This window comes from Pleurodeles waltl, chromosome 2_2 (assembly GCF_031143425.1).
Source record: "Pleurodeles waltl isolate 20211129_DDA chromosome 2_2, aPleWal1.hap1.20221129, whole genome shotgun sequence".
Taxonomy (NCBI): Eukaryota; Metazoa; Chordata; class Amphibia; order Caudata; family Salamandridae; genus Pleurodeles; species Pleurodeles waltl.
The window spans coordinates 1,101,270,461-1,101,287,152 of NC_090439.1; positions in this window are offsets into that span (position 1 = coordinate 1,101,270,461).

Here is a 16,692-nt window from a genome sequence, read left to right on the forward strand (position 1 = left end):
AACAGGCGCAGCACAGGGAGATTCACTGCAGACTTCTATTACCCACGGGTAACAGGCGCAGCACAGGGAGATGCAGTGCAGACTTCTATTACTCACAGGTAACCGGTGCAGCACAGGGAGATGCAGTGCAGACTTCTGTTACCCACGGGTAACAGGTGCAGCACAGGGAGATGCAGTGCAGACGTCTGTTACCCACGGGTAACAGGTGCAGCACAGGGAGATGCAGTGCAGACTTCTATTACTCACGGTTAACAGCCGCAGCACAGGGAGATGCACTGCAGACTTCTATTACCCACGGGTAACAGGCGCAGCACAGGGAGATGCACTGCAGACTTCTATTACTCACGGGTAACCGGTGCAGCACAGGGAGATGCAGTGCAGACTTCTGTTACCCACGGGTAACAGGTGCAGCACAGGGAGATGCAGTGCAGACGTCTGTTACCCACGGGTAACAGCCGCAGCACAGGGAGATGCAGTGCAGACTTCTATTACCCACGGGTAACAGGCGCAGCACAGGGAGATGCAGTGCAGACTTCTGTTACTCACGGGTAACAGGCGCAGCACAGGGAGATGCAGTGCAGACTTCTGTTACCCACGGGTAACAGGCGCAGCACAGGGAGATGCAGTGCAGACTTCTATTACTCACGGGTAACAGGCGCAGCACAGGGAGATGCAGTGCAGACTTCTATTACTCACGGGTAACAGGCGCAGCACAGGGAGATGCAGTGCAGACTTCTGTTACCCACGGGTAACAGGTGCAGCACAGGGAGATGCACTGCAGACGTCTGTTACTCACAAATAACAGGCGCAGCACAGGGAGATGCACTGCAGACGTCTGTTACTCACAAATAACAGGCACAGCATAGGCAGATGAAATGCAATGTCACCTAACAGACAGTGAGCAAGAGCAGCACCATCAGCTGAAGTGCAAGCTTCTTACGCTCTAGAACATGTATTACACAGCCTGCTGTAGCACAAGCACCCCCACATAGAAGAGGTACAAATCCAACAGTTGCAGTGCAATTTCCCATTGACACACGGAACAGCAACAACTCCGGCACCTGCAATCCAAGCTCCCTTTATACACAGAGTCCAGGCTCTGGCCAGGCAGCCGCAGAGCAAGCATCTCTTACACAGAGAGAACCAGTACAACATAGGTAGCTTCAGTGCAAGCTCCCTTTACACACACAGCTAACAGGTGCAGGGCAGTTTCCCCTAACACACACTGAGAAGCACAGTCAGCTGGAGTGCAAGCTTCTCTCACACACAGGGAGAGGGTACAACACACTGACCAACCCAGTAATCACACATGCAATCTTCCCTTCCACACAGGGATAGCCTTCAACAGTTAGCTTGGCTGCAAGAGGGTACGGAGAACAGCCACAACACAGAAAGCTGTAATGCAAGATCCCTTTACAAAAAGAGAACATGCATCGCCTTCAGGGACATACAGGCCTCCTTTAGCACCTCAGTCCTTTGTCCCTCAAAACGAGGATGCATATATCTGTACCTCAAGAATAGATGTCTATTGACCCTATGTCATGAGAGTGACATTGAGTCTGTCTTGACTTTTCATCATTGCATTGAGGTTATTGGGACTGGTATGTACATATGTAGAATGTGAAAAGAGAAATTACAATAAGTTTTAAGTACCACATTACTGAGCGCATGTAACTTGATGTCTGTGGCTGTACCTCATCCCGTGATGTAGATAAACGTCCTACTTTCACACCGTTCCCCTGGCGTTTTAATGGCAGGAGTCACACTCATTCTCACCCAAGACCACTGGTTAGATTAGATTCCTGTTCTTCCACACTTGGCCCTGTATTATTTCTTGGCGGTAAGGATACTCTGTCGCAGCACTGACGGAGTATCCATACTGCCAAGACTGTGGTCCACCTGCCCAACTTAAACGCGGACAGACTTTTGGTTTAATCATGGCGGGGACTACTCCATCTCCACTGTGATTAAAAGCCACAGACAGATCAATGGAATTAAAGGGTGTCAGAGATTGACCTCTAATTCCACCCACCTAATTTAGATAACTGGAATTAGAAGTCACTTTTCACTGCTCACCACCGCCAGGAAAACTCTAGAATTAAGGGGCAGTGTAAACTACAAAATGCTCTCCTCACCATAGGAGAAGACTCCGATGGTAAGAGGAGCAATGTCTTTTTTATTTTCAAAAAGAAAATACCAGTCCAGGATATTCATTTTGAAAATAAAAAAGAAACCAGTTTGCCATATGGCCCCATCATGCTTGATGGAGGCATGTGTCAAACTGCAACACAGGAACAGCTGTGATAGCGGTTCGTAGTAGTGCTTTAAGAAAAGACCACCGGCTTGGTAGTTATTTCATGATTTGATGGGCAGAGGTGAAGTCAGGGGGATGGAGTAAATTTCTCCATCGCCCTGACTAAACAAACGTCCAACCGCCAACTTATTAATCGGCCCCTTAGTAATAAAAATTGAAACATTTTCTCCAGTAGTACACAAAAAGTACAATGATGAGGAGGACCTTTAATATCTACTTGAAAAAATATGTATTTTCCTCAACGAATCCAGCTTTATTTATGCCATTTTAAACAAGTGTTAGCAAAGCCCATGGGTTTGGCGTTGGTCGCCAGTCTTTTGGCAATTCTTGTCTTGTTTTGTAATGGTTTTTACATTTTACAAAATTTTATTATTCGAGAAGCTGCCTGACAAACACAAAAGACATTGGATAGGGACACAAATGTTTTTTGGTCTCAAAAGAACAAGTTACTTACCTTCGGTAATGCTTTTTCTGGTGGATACACTAGCTACCTGTGGATTCCTCACCTTATGAATTCGTCCTTGCGCCAACATCCAACGGAAAGTCTTCTTCCTAGCTGTCCACGTCGACGAGGACATCATAATGGCACGGCTCCATGTGACTCCGTCTGACTTCACCGTGCCAATAAGAGGTCCTCGTCGGCGTGCTGACATCAGTTTCACCCCATTTTTTACGTGCCTTTGAGGCGAACAGGTGAGAACCGACCCATAAAAAAACGTAAAGAAAAATACATATAGACAAGAACACTTCCCATAATTGCATATATTCAAATGAAATATAAATATCAGATTACACACATATATACAAAAATATATATACAAATGTTTGCAAGATATCTGTGCAATCAGGCAGGCAACGGGGAGGTGGGAGGGACCGTGAGGAATCCACAGGTAGCTAGTGTATCCACCAGAAAAAGCGCTACCGAAGGTAAGTAACTTGTTCTTCTGATGGATACAACTACCTGTGGATTCCTCACCTTATGAACAGAGTCCCAAAGCCGTATCACACTCGGTGGTGGGTGCCCGCCTGATTACACCAAGAAGTCCTGCAATACCGAGCGTGCAAAATGGCCGTCCCTCCTCACCTCAGAATCCAAACAGTAATGTTTTGCGAAGGTATGGAGGGACGCCCAAGTTGCCGCCTTACAAATGTCCACTAATGGAACCCCTCTTGCTAGGGCCGAAGTGGCCGACTTAGCCCTAGTGGAATGGGCCCTGATACCCTCAGGGGGAACTTTCTTCGCCAGTGAGTAACAAACTTTTATACAAAGGATGACCCACCTGGAGATAGTTCATTTCTGGACCGCTCTGCCCTTCCGTTGTCCAACATACCCCACGAACAGCTGATCATCCAGACGAAAGTCTTTTGTTCTCTCCAAGTAGAAACTAAGAGCCCTTTTAGGGTCCAATCGATGGAGTCTCTCTTCATCTTTAGAGGGGTGTGGAGGAGGGTAGAAAGAGTGAAGGGTAATAGTCTGTCCCATATGAAAAGGAGTGACAACTTTTGGCAGAAAAGCTGCCCTGGTTTTCAGCACCACTTTATCAGGGAAAACATGGTAAAGGGGGGTTTAATGGAAAGGGCTTGAAGCTCCCCAACCCTTCTAGCAGAGGTAATTGCAATCAAGAAAACAGTCTTTATGACTAAATATCTTAACAGGCATGAATGCATGGGCTCGAAAGGCGAACCCATCAGAAATGTCAAAACCAGATTTAAATTCCACTGAGGCATGTGAAAGGGCGTGGGAGGAAACTTATTAACTAATCCCTTAATTAACCTATTTACAATCTGAGATTTGAATAAAGAAGGCTGGTCCGGAAGGCAAAGAAAAGCCGACAGAGCCGCTAAATAGCCCTTAACTGTAGCTACCGCACAGCCTTTCTTTGCTAAATCAAGTGCAAACAAAATAACATCTGAAAGGTGGGCCTTTAAGGGATCTTTTTGATTCTCTCCGCACCAAACCACAAATTTTGCCCACCTACCGGCATAAATGGATTTAGTGGAGTGTCACCTGGACGATAGAATAACATCCACTACATCCGGTGGGAGAGAAAAGGAACTCAGGTTGCCCCGTTCAATCTCCAGGCATGAAGGTGCAGGCTCTGGAGGTGGGGGTGTAGAACCTGCCCCTGCGACTGTGAGAGGAGGTCTGCCCTGAGTGGGAGACGGAGCGGAGGGCACTGAGAGAGTTGAAGAAGGTCTGTGTACCACACCCTTCTCGGCCAGTCCAGTGCCACCAAGATGAGTTGGGCCTGGTCTTGACGAACCTTCCTCAGAACCCGAGGAATCAAGGGTATGGGGGGAAACGCGTAAAGCAACTGGCAGCTCCAGGACATCTGAAACGCATCCCCCAACGCTCCTTGCATCGGATACTGGAGGCTGCAGAACAACGGACAGTGCGCGTTCTCCCGAGTGGCGAATAGATCCACCTGAGGCGAACCCCACATCCCGAAGATGTAGAGGACCAGGTCCGGATGGAGATGCCACTCGTGATCTACTGAGTAGTAACGACTGAGACCGTCCGCACGTACATTCAGAACTCCGGCCAAATGATTTGCTATTAAGCAAATCTGATGGTCCTGAACCCAGGACCAGAGTCGCAGAGCCTCTCTGCAGAGAAGGTACGACCCTACCCCTCCCTGCTTGTTTATGTACCACATCGCGGTAGTGTTGTCCGTCAGGACCTGAAATGACTGACCGCGAAGGGAAGGGAGGAAAGCCTTGAGCGCTAAACGTATTGCCCGCTATTCCAACAGATTGATGTGCAACATCTGTTCCGCTGGAGACCAATAACCCTTGATCTCCAGGTCCCCCAGATGAGCTCCCCACCCTAGAGTGGAAGCATCCGATACCACTGTGACCACCGGCGGTGGTAGCGAAAACGGTTTTCCTTGGGAAAGGTTGCCGTCCACCGTCCACTAATGAAGATCCGCTGCAGTGTCCCTGGAGATCCTTATCGAATCCCCGAGATCTCCTTTGTGCTGGAACCACTGCCTGCGGAGGCACCACTGAAGAGCCCTCATATGCCAGCATGCGTGAGTGACCAACAGAATGCAAGAAGAAAACAGACCTAGCAGGCGTAAGACTTTGAGGACTGTAACAGCCGCCCCATTCTGAAACATTGGAATCAGCGCCTGAATGTCTCGAACCCGCTGAGGCGGGGGGTGGGCCCGAAACAATGTTGTGTCCAGTACTGCCGCTATGAACAGGAGGCGTTGAGAGGGCTCCAGGTGAGATTTGGGTACGTTTACCGAAAAACCCAGACCGAACAACAACTGGGTTGTCATCCGCAGATGAGACAGCACAAGCTCTGGAGACTTGGCTTTGATTCACCAATCGTCCAGGTAGGGAAATACCGCTACTCCCTTCCTTCTGAGATGTGCTGCAACCACTGCCATCACCTTCGTAAAAACTCGAGGTGCTGAAGTAAGTCCAAACGGAAGGATCGCAAACTGGTAGTGTTGCGACCCCACCACAAACCGGAGATACTTCCTGTGCGACTTGAGTATCGGAATATGAAAGTACGCATCCTGCAAGTCGACAGACACCATCCAGTCTCCTTCGTTCAACGCCAATAGCACCTGCGCTAGGGTCAGCATTTTGAATTTCTCCTGTTTGAGGAACAAATTCAAAATCCTCAAGTCCAGGATCGGTCTTAGATGACCGTCCGCTGTGGGAATCAGGAAATATCTTGAATAACAACCCTGACCCCTTTCCTGCACCGGCACCAACTCTATTGCGCCCTTTGATAACATGGCCAGAACTTCCTGTTGTAACAACAGAAGATGGTCTTCTGAACAAAATGAAGGACGGGTGGGAAAGGGAGGAGGGGACTCCTGAAAGGGTAGAGCATATCCTTTTTCCACAATCTTTAACACCCAAGAGTCCGTTGTTATCGACTCCCACTTGCGGAGAAAAAGACTCAGCCTTCCCCCTACAGGAGAGGTATGAACGATAAAGTGGGGAAAACTAGGGCTGCTTCTGCTGTTGTACACCAGAGAAAGAGGATGATGATGAAGGCTGCTGGACTGCCCCTCTAGATCTACCCCTACCCCGCCCTCTAAAGAAACGATAGGGTGGATTGGCAGGTTGTTGGGCCAAGTACTGGGGCCTCCGAAAGGCAGAACCACGTGCAAACCCCCTGAATCTGCGAAAAGGTCTATAAGAAGTAGCAGTGGTAGTCTGTAACCCTAAAGACTTAGCTGTTGCCCGACTGTCTTTAAACCTCTCAAGAGCAGAATCCGCCTTTTTTCCAAACAACTTCTCACCATCGAATGGCAGATCCAACAAGGTGGTTTGAACGTCCGAGGAAAACCCGGAGGACCTCAACCAGGTGTGCGTCCTAGTAGCCACAGATGTCCCCATGGCCCTGGCTACCGAATCCGTCGTGTCCAGGCCAGACTGTTTAATCTATTGTGCAACCGCCTGCGCATCCGAAAAAAGAGACCCAAAGGACCTCTGTACATCCTGCGGTAGATCTCTGACCATCTCCTTAGCAGAGTCCATAAGGGCGTGGACTTACCTGCCCAGCACACAGGTAGAATTTGCAGCCTTGAGCGCCATGCTACACGATGAAAAGATTTTCTTAGAAGACTGCTCCATCCTCTTGGACTCCCTATCAGTTGGGACCACAGGGAATGTTCCAGGAGCAGACTTCGCGGAGCAAGACGCCTGGACTACCAAACTTTCAGGAGTCGGATGGCGTGACAGGAATCCCCGGGTGCGCCCCTATGTCTCCTCGCTATTGCCCTGTTCACTGCTGCAGTCGTAACCGGCTTCCTCCACAGGTCCAGAATGGGCTCAGTCAACGCCTCGTTGAAGGGCAGTAAAGGATCGGCAGCGGACTTAGAGGGGTGCAACACCTCAGTCAGCAGGGTGGTTTTCACCTCCGCCACACACAAGGGCAAGTCTAAAAACTCTGCTGCTTTCCTGATCACTGTATGAAAGGATGCTGCCTCCTCTGTAAACTCCCCCGGAGATGCAATGTCCCACTCCGGGGAAGTATCCAGGCCGCTTGCAGACCCCAAACCTTGGTACTCATCCAAAGGCCCAATCACACCCTCTTCTAACTGCCTGTACTCTTCCTCCTCCAGGAGTTGTAATGCCTGTAACCGTGTGGGTGTGGAGGAACCACTCCAGACTGCGTTATAGACTTAAAAACGAAGGAATTTTATTGAAGATATTGAGTATGGCGTAATACAGGTAAGTTTGTTTCAGTCTTGCGATGCTGGGTTTTAGGTGGTGGGATGTTCTTGAGGTTTGGTCTTTACTCGTCTCTTTCTGTCTCTCTTGTTCACAGGTCGTTCCCCGGGAAGCGCATGTGGAGAGAAGAGAATAATATCTGTAAGTGATTGTGATACTGGTATCTCTTTTCCTTTACAATGTCTTTGTGGTCCCTGTCTTTCTGTTCTTGGCAAGGTTACATTACTCTCATTAGCTCAGAGTAGCACGTACTTTCCCTTCTGTTTCTTAATTGTCTGATTCATAATCTTTCTGTCTTTATATATTTTCTTTTAGCGCTCAACCGTTTCTGTGCTCGGGTTTTGGCTGGCCCCTTAAAGGTGACGGTGGTCTATGGTGCCTGACGGTAAGTTTTTGTGTTTCTCCCTGATCCTTGTTCGCTTCCCTCTTTCTCCTTCCCTTTTCCCTAGTGCTCGTGCCTTTCTGTTTCCTCAGTGTTTGTCTGTCCCCCTCCCTACTCCCTGTGTTACCCTTTATTTTTCCTTCCCCCTCCCTTCTCACTCCACTCCTTTATCTCTCTCGTATTTACACTCACTCAGGGACGTAGTCCCACGCACCTGAATGGCCACACTTCTCCTGGAGCGTGGCGGGATGCTGCGTTTCATCCTCCCGGTCGCCTGGAACAGGGTTGTCTGGTAATCGTCTTCCGGTTTCTCCTCCGATACCCAGACGGTACCACCGGTGCTGGTTCACAGGTGGGCTCCGCTCCTCGTCTTCCTCCTTCCGACCTCCGAACGCTGAAAGTGCTGACAGCGGCTCATTTGACCTTCTGGCGTCCCACCACTGCGGAACTACCGACCAATCACGGGCAGAGTGACCAGGAAGCTTCGGGGTAACAGGGGCAGAGTCAGCACAAGTGAGAGCCATGTGCGGGCGAACGGGTTCCAGCCCGTCACATACACTCCCCCTAGAGAGCGGCCTGTCAAGGCGCTCCAAAGCCGGATAACGGGAAAGGAAATCCGCGGCCACCATGTGTTTCCCCAGCAGATGCTGGATCCGAAAGGAGAAAGGCTGTAAGGAAAGGAACCAGCGGAGAACACGGGCGTTAGTGTCCTTATGATGGGCAGGCCAGGTCAGAGGAGCGTGATCAGTAATCAGGGTAAAAGTCCTACCCGACAGGTAATATCTGAGAGATTCAATCGCCCATTTAATCGCCAAACACTCCTTCTCTATAGCTGGATAATGACATTCCCGCGGTAGAAGCTTCCTGCTGATGTACAACACTGGGTGGAGGGAATCATCATCCTGCTGTTGGGATAACACTGCCCCAAACCCCACGTCAGAGGCATCAGTCAATAACACAAAAGGTTTACCAAAATGAGGACAACACATCACAGGTTCAGACGTGAGAGCGGTCCTTAGCTGATCAAAACTACGTACGGCAGACACAGAGGGGGGTCCAAGGGTGTTGGGACAGGAATTTTTCAGCATATTAGTAAGAGGTTCAGCAATTGTGGAGAAATGAGGAATAAAGCGCCGATAATAGCCAATCAAACCCAGGAAAGCCCTAATGTCCTTTTTTCTCTTGGGAAATTCCATTTTAGCGATGGCCTCTACTTTTTCTACTTGTGGGCTAATCCTACCGTTCCCCACAATATAGCCCAGGTACTTGATACTAGTTTGTCCGAGTTTACATTTGTCAGGATTGGTGGTTAAGTGGGCCTTTCGTAGAGCATGTAATATGGTACCTAGATGTGTCATGTGCTCCTCCCAGGTCTTGCTATATATAACAATGTCATTGAGATAGGCAGCAGCATATTGCTGAAAAGGTCGTAGGATTTCGTCCATGAGCCTTTGGAAGGTGGCGGGGGCCCCATGGAGCCCAAAAGGGAGGACAGTAAAGTGATATAATCCCGAAGGGGTAGCAAATGCTGTTTTTTCTTTGTCTTCCTTTCTTAAGGGTATCTGCCAATAACCCTTCGTGAGATCTAGTGTGGATAGGTATTTGGCTTGGCCTAATCTCTCAATCAGTTTGTCGATTCTAGGCATGGGATAAGCATCAAAATAGGTTAAGTTGTTGACACCCCTATAATCTACACAAATCCGTGTACTGCCATCTGGCTTGGGTACCAATACGACTGGCGAGCACCAAGGGCTGGTTGACGGCTCTATGATACCCGCTGACAACATGGTTTGGACTTCTTCTTCAATTATCTTTTGCTTTGCTTCAGGGATGCGGTATGGCCGCTGTCGTGAGACAGTATTTGTTTTCAAGCGGATGGGATGTTGGACTAGGGTGGTTCTACCCGGATATTTAGAAAAGACATCTTGTTTGTGCTGTACTAAACGGGTTAGTTGGTTGTGATACCCTTTAGTAAGATCAGGATTGATCCATGGGTGTACCTGGTTGGACCGATCCTGTGGAGTTATCTTGGGATATGGGATGTCGTCCGTAATCTCATAGTTGATAAAGTGAACAGAGTTGTCTCCTGTGGGTTCTAGCCATTTCTTAAGTAGATTGATGTGATATATCTGCTCCCTACCACTCCCTTGTGGAATGGTCAGCTTATAGGTGGTGGGGTTGATCTGTGCTATCACTTCAAACGGTCCCTGCCATTTGGCCAACAACTTATTGTCAGTGCTAGGGAGTAAGACTAGAGCTTTGTCTCCTACTGATAAGGTGCGAACAGTACTTCGGGTATCATATCTTTGCTTCTGCTTCTCCTGTGCTTCCTGTAGGGACGTATGGGCATCTTCCCATACTGTATGAAGATTGTCTCTTAAATCCCTGGTGTAGGTTAAGAGGTCTTTTACTTCCTCTTCTGTGTCCTCCCACTGTTCTGCTAACATATCTAACAGTGTGCATGGCTGTCGGCCGAACAACATTTCAAAAGGACTATGGCCTAGGGACGCTTGTACATGTGTACGGATAGCATATAAAACCAATGGTAGTTTCTTTTCCCAGTCTTTCCCAGCTTCAGATATACTTTTTCTGAGTAAGGATTTAATGGTTTTGTTGTATCGTTCTACCAGACCATCTGTTTGCGGATGATATACTGAGTTACGGATCTGTTTCACCCCCAGTAGTCGACATACTTCTGCCATTAATCTGGACATAAAAGGAGTCCCTTGGTCCGTCAATATCTCTTTTGGGAAACCCACCCTGGAAAAGAACTCTATCATAGCCTAGGATATAGCTTTAGTGTGTATACTGGGAAGGGGATGGCCTCGGGATATCGTGTAGCATAGTCCACCAAGACTAACACATACTGTCTACCTCGAGTGGAAGGGGTAAGGGGACCGATAAGGTCCATTCCAACCTGGGTAAAAGGAATATCAATAATGGGAAGAGGCTGAAGGGGAACGGGTTTTTGTGGAGAGGGGTTGTACAACTGGCATTTGGGACACTCGGAACAATGCTTACGTATCTCGCCATAAACCCCTGGCCAATAAAATCGTCTAAGGACCGCTTCTTCCGTTTTCTCCCTTCCCAAGTGCCCTTGCCCATTATCCCCATGTGCTAGTTGCAACACTTGTTGACAGTGACTTCTAGGTACTACTAATTGTAGGTCATTTCCTCTTGTGGGCGTGGGATTTCTATATAAGAGATTATTACGAATCAAGAATCGGGGACCTACCCCTTGTGCTGTCCCGGACTCGGCCTGCTGCCATGCATATTTTAAGGTAGGATCCTCATTTTGATTCTGTCGGAAATCTCCGGTGATTGTGCAAACCTTCCCAATGCCAATAGAACCGTTTTAGGATGGGCAGTTCTGCGTATAGGAGCGTTGTTGCTCTCTTTTTTGTCTCCTGCTGAGGGCAATTCGTACCTGTTTGGGTTCCTCTGAGTCCATTTCACTAGGTGCTTCCATCCACCAATTTCTCAGAAGGTGCTCTTGTGCTTTCTCTAACAAGGAGGAAAAATCCTCATAATCTGTCCCGAGGATTATATCCTCATCGAGGCTGGGGAGCACCCCTACCCGGAGGGTCTCACTCTGTTCCCTCCATTTCAACTGTATTGTCGCAAGGGGGTAAAACCGTTGATCCCCATGTACACCGGTAATGAGGACCTGAGCCTCTGTCTCTACCTGCCCTGGCAATACTAAATCGTCCCTGATCACGCTCTGGCTACATCCAGAATCGATTAGAGCCATCCTTTCTACTTCATTGATGATGAGAGGGAGGGTATATTTGTGTTACTTCCCTCCAGCCCAGAATACTCTTCCCTTGGTCAGGCCTATCTCCATGGGCTCCTCTGTATCTTTTTTTTTAGGGCAATGCCGGGCAATATGGCCCCACTCTGAACAGTGATAGCACTGGGGACCATGGCTTGTGTATCCAGAGGGACCTGGACCAGCTGGTTGTGATCGGTCAGTTCCGGGATTCCCTACAGGCCGCGGCAGATGCATTCTAGGTATGGCCGGATGGGCCGGAGGTGGAGGGGCCCGACTAACGGTAGCCCGGAAGTCCGAGCCTCTATGATAAGCACAGGCAAGCTCTATGGCTGTTTCATTTGTGAGTCCAGGATGTTGTCGTACCCAGTTCCGGGTGGTAGGTGGTAGAGCATCTAAGTACTGTTCCAAGACTATGATGTCAAACATGTCTTCTCTTGTGTTCTCTGTGGGATGTAACCACCTCCCGGCTGCATGTTGGACTCGATAATATAAGGTACGGGGTTCTCCTGATGCTGCCATTTCATTTGTCTAAGCCTGGTGCGATAACTCTCACTATCCAAACCTACTCTTTCTAAAATGGTTTTCTTAAGGTCTTTGTATGGAAGAGTACCACTCGGGTTAATAGCTTGATATGTTGCTTGTAAATGGCCGGTGAGTAGGGGGGCGATATACTGACCCCATTTATCCTCGGGCCAGTTAGCAGTGCTGGCCACCCTTTCAAAGTTTGTGAAGAAAGAGTCGGGGTCTTCCTGCTCCTGATATCGTTGCAACACACTACTCGGTACTGTGGGGTGTATTTTTGTATGAGCAATGGTATCGGTAAGTTTACCCAATGCGGTCTCATGTACGAGTTGATTATTGGCCATAATCGTTGCCTGACTCTTAAGGGCTGTTTGCAGCGCCTCTCGTTCCTCTTTTGGCTTCTTTCATTTGCTGTTCCCACATTAACTGGAGATGCCGTTGCCCTTCTGCCAACTGAGCGATTACGTCTGCCATTGTTGCCTTTTCTTCCATGGTGGCGGTGTCTCCACAAATCCCACTTCTGACACCACTTGTAACCGTGTGGGTGTGGAGGAACCACTCCAGACTGCGTTATAGACTTAAAAACGAAGGAATTTTATTGAAGATATTGAGTATGGCGTAATACAGGTAAGTTTGTTTCAGTCTTGCAATGCTGGGTTTTAGGACCTACCCCCGTTGACGTCGTGCTCAGAGCTAAGACACCAGATACAATCCAAATGTGGATCGGTTACCGACATCCGACCTCCACATTCTTTACAGGGCTTAAAACCCGACTTCTTTGGGGGAGACATTGTAACCACCAAAAACGCAACAGTAATCAACGAGCCAGGAAAGAAAACCCGTTGGCGTCGAAGGCACGGAAAAAAAGGAAAACTGACGCCAGCACGCCGACGAGGACCTCTTATTGGCACGGTGACGTCAGACGGAGTCACGTGGAGCCGTGCCATTATGAAGTCCTCGTCGACGTGGACGGCTAGGAAGAAGACTTTCCGTCAGATGCTGGCGCAAGGACGAATTCATAAGGTGAGGAATCCACGGGTAGTTGTATCCATCAGAAAGCACACATTACCGTACTATTCCCCGGTAATGAAAGTATCTACCTTGTGTGTGGATGTGCTTGTAAAAAGGCAGCATGCCATAACTCATTGCGAAGTTGGTCATATGCTGAAATGGGGTGGCATATTGCATGCTTGAGTGGGTCGAATAAAAACAGGACTGAACACTCACAGACTAAATCAAAATGTCTTGGATAACACAGACCTAAAAAGCCAATTAGTCTGGCAGTCTCTTGCCGTTGAGAAAGAAGATAAGAAAGGAAAAAAAGTTTTTTTGGGTCTCAAAAAAACATATATTACCATAGTACTTCCTGGAATTGAAGGGAACTACTTAAAAAGTCAATCCACCTGGCATTCTTGCCTTTAAGAAATAACTAGAGAAAGAATGAAAGAAAGTAAGAAGGCAAGAAAAAAGGAAAGAAAAGAGAGAGAGAAGGAAAGAAAAGATTGAAGGAAAGACAAAAGGATAGACAGAGAAGGAAATAAAGAAGGGAAGAAGGAAAGAAAGAGAAAGAAAGAAGAAAAGAGAAAAGGGAAGAGAGAAATCGATAAAGACAAACTTAACAAAATATACAAATCAACAATCAAAAAAGCTAAAAAGGTACTATTCAGACAGAATTCAAAATTCTAAATGTGCAAATAATTAATTTTTGTAAACCTAAATGCACAGAAGGGACTCATCAAATTACTCAAGAATTCACAGACAAACTGCTAAACCATTGCATAACCAGAGCAGACACGGCGGACTCCGTTTTAAAACAAAGGAAAACCACCAGCACCAAAAAAAAAAACATTGAGTTATAAAAAATCTACAAATAAATGACCTTTTAGTACTGCAACACTTAAAAGTTTGTGTTTATACAATACAACTTTAAATCTCAATATATTATCTTCCTCATACATATATACCCTTTCTATGTAGTCATGTATCTATATATTTATTACTTTACCCCTACTGTAAAAAAGTATTTACTCTCTCAAATGCACTACTCTGTCTCACCCTATACTTCCCTCAATCTATCCTCTATCTCCACTCTCTGACTCATTCCAAACCCCATTCTACTACTATGACTCTTCCCTCCACCATCTCTCCTTTTACTCATCCTAACCTCATCTTACTACTATGTACTCCAACATAACTCTTTCTAGACTCTTCCACCCTCAATCCCCTTGGCTCACCCCAAACCTCATTTTATTACTATGATTTCCCAAACAACACTTCTATATTCTTTCCTCATGTAACTCTCCTTTAATGCATCCCAAACCTCCTTTTACTATTATGACTCTTCCCTCCACCATCTCTCCTTTTACTCATCCTAACCTCATCTTCCTACTATGATCTCCCAATTAACACTTTTATATTTTTCCCTCTTCTATCCCTCCATTATTCTATTCAATCCAACTAACAGACGCACATGCCCACCACTCAAATTAACTCATATTTCCCTATACTATTCTGCTACTAATCCTTTTGGGTTCTGGAGTAGCATGCTACTCGCTGAAAAGCTCTTGAATGCTTCGTCAGGGGTAATAAGCGTTATATTAATACAATTACAATTGTATACATCACACATTACACATTACACATAAAGACACTCTTGCCCGCAAGCATGCACACAACATACAATTAAAATCATATTTTCTTACCTCAGCTGCCAGGGAGAAAGAAAAGAATGCAAGAAGGTAAGACTAAAAGCAGGCAAGAAGGAAAGAGAGAAAAAGAAAGAAAGCAGGAAAGAGGAAGAAAGAAGGAAGATAAGAAGAAAGGAAATGAGGAAAGAAAGAAAGAAAGAAACTAGGTAGGAAGGGAAGAAAGAAGGAGAGAACAAAATAAAATGGAGGGTAACTTAAAAAAGAACAGTTTCAAATGGACACAATGTAGTATACTGTGAAACAGCAGCAGTTAGAAAAGCAAAACACTCCAAAAATAATTTACAAAAGGATTGACAGGAGATGGGATCTGATAAAGATGGACTGTGTATCAGAAGCATCCTGCTATTATATCAGGCTCTAAACATCAAAGACAGCACTAAATTATTTATACAGTTAAAACAAAAACATTGGCACTAAAGGGAACTTGCTTGTCTGAGGGTGTGTTCCTTGTGAGAGAGCAAAATACAGTCACTCAAAGTGAAGTTAGCCAGTGGCTCAAGCAGGTAGACCCACTGCCCCATGGTATATGCTGTAGTGAGCGGAAGCAAAATGTGAATGACATAAAAGATTAAAGGATGAAGAGAGATGGCTGAAAGCCATAATATGTATGTATATTACACATATTTTAGTATACTCAAAAGGTCTTGGCTAGCACCGGCCTGAAAAAGGGCATATCTCTGCATAAGAACAACATCTTTTACATATTTACATTTAAATGATGTTCTATCCAAATAATATTGAATTACTTAATATAATTTGCAGTCTTGTTATATTTCTTAGCTACAAAGGAAATTAAGTTGTGTGTGGCATACCACTATATGTTAACTAAAGTTTAAGTACAGATGAAGTGAAATTAGTTTTTACAAATATTTTTATTGATTTTCAAACAGGAAGCAGCAGTTCCAGGGTACACCTTCATTCATGTGTCTACATTGGTACTTGTCACCTTACTGTGAATCTTAAAACACACTTACATTATACTCTGTGTAATTTTACATTACCCAATAGTTCCTAAACCTTTGCTCAACTCCCACCCCATATTACCTGGATAGGGCTCTTCCGGTACATATATCTATCTCACAGTCACAAATCAAGGCCCCTGTGTATCATCTTGAAAGTCCTTCCAAGGGCTGCATATTTTTGCACATTTTCATAGGCACCCCATGCTGTGTGCATTGATTCTTCTGCCTGCAGGCACCTGTCAATAAATTGGATTATTGGTTGAGAGGAGTGCGAATCCTTATGAAGCAGCAACCACAATCCTTGTCAGGGTGAACCACATAAGTCACTAAATTAACCGGTGCTTACCCCGCTGGACCTTGTCATAAAAGCAGTCAGGCTTAACTCAGAGTCAAAGTATAAAGTATTTATACAGCGCACAAACAGTAACAAAGTGAGAACACAACACAAGAAATATCCCACAACAATTTAGAAAAATAGAGTAAAATTGTAATAAATAAAAATATACCACAATGACAAAAATGCAATCAGTAGAACTGGTAAATATTGCACCTAAAAGCACAAAACGTCACTCATGCGCATCTGGTCGTGCTGGACTGGGAGAAACTCCCACATCCAAGCTGAAAGCAATAGAGTGAGAACGAATACAGGGACCAGGTTAGCCCCACTGAAAAAGTTACCTACTCAAAGTCCGCTGTGAAGAATCTAGTTTGCAGTGGAGGAGGCCGCAAGGAGCAGCGAGAGTGTTGTGGATAGCCGTGGCTGTAGCATGGAGATCTGGTCGGGTGTTGCAGGCTGATGTTGCTAGAGTTTTGCGCTGGTGGTCACCATGGGC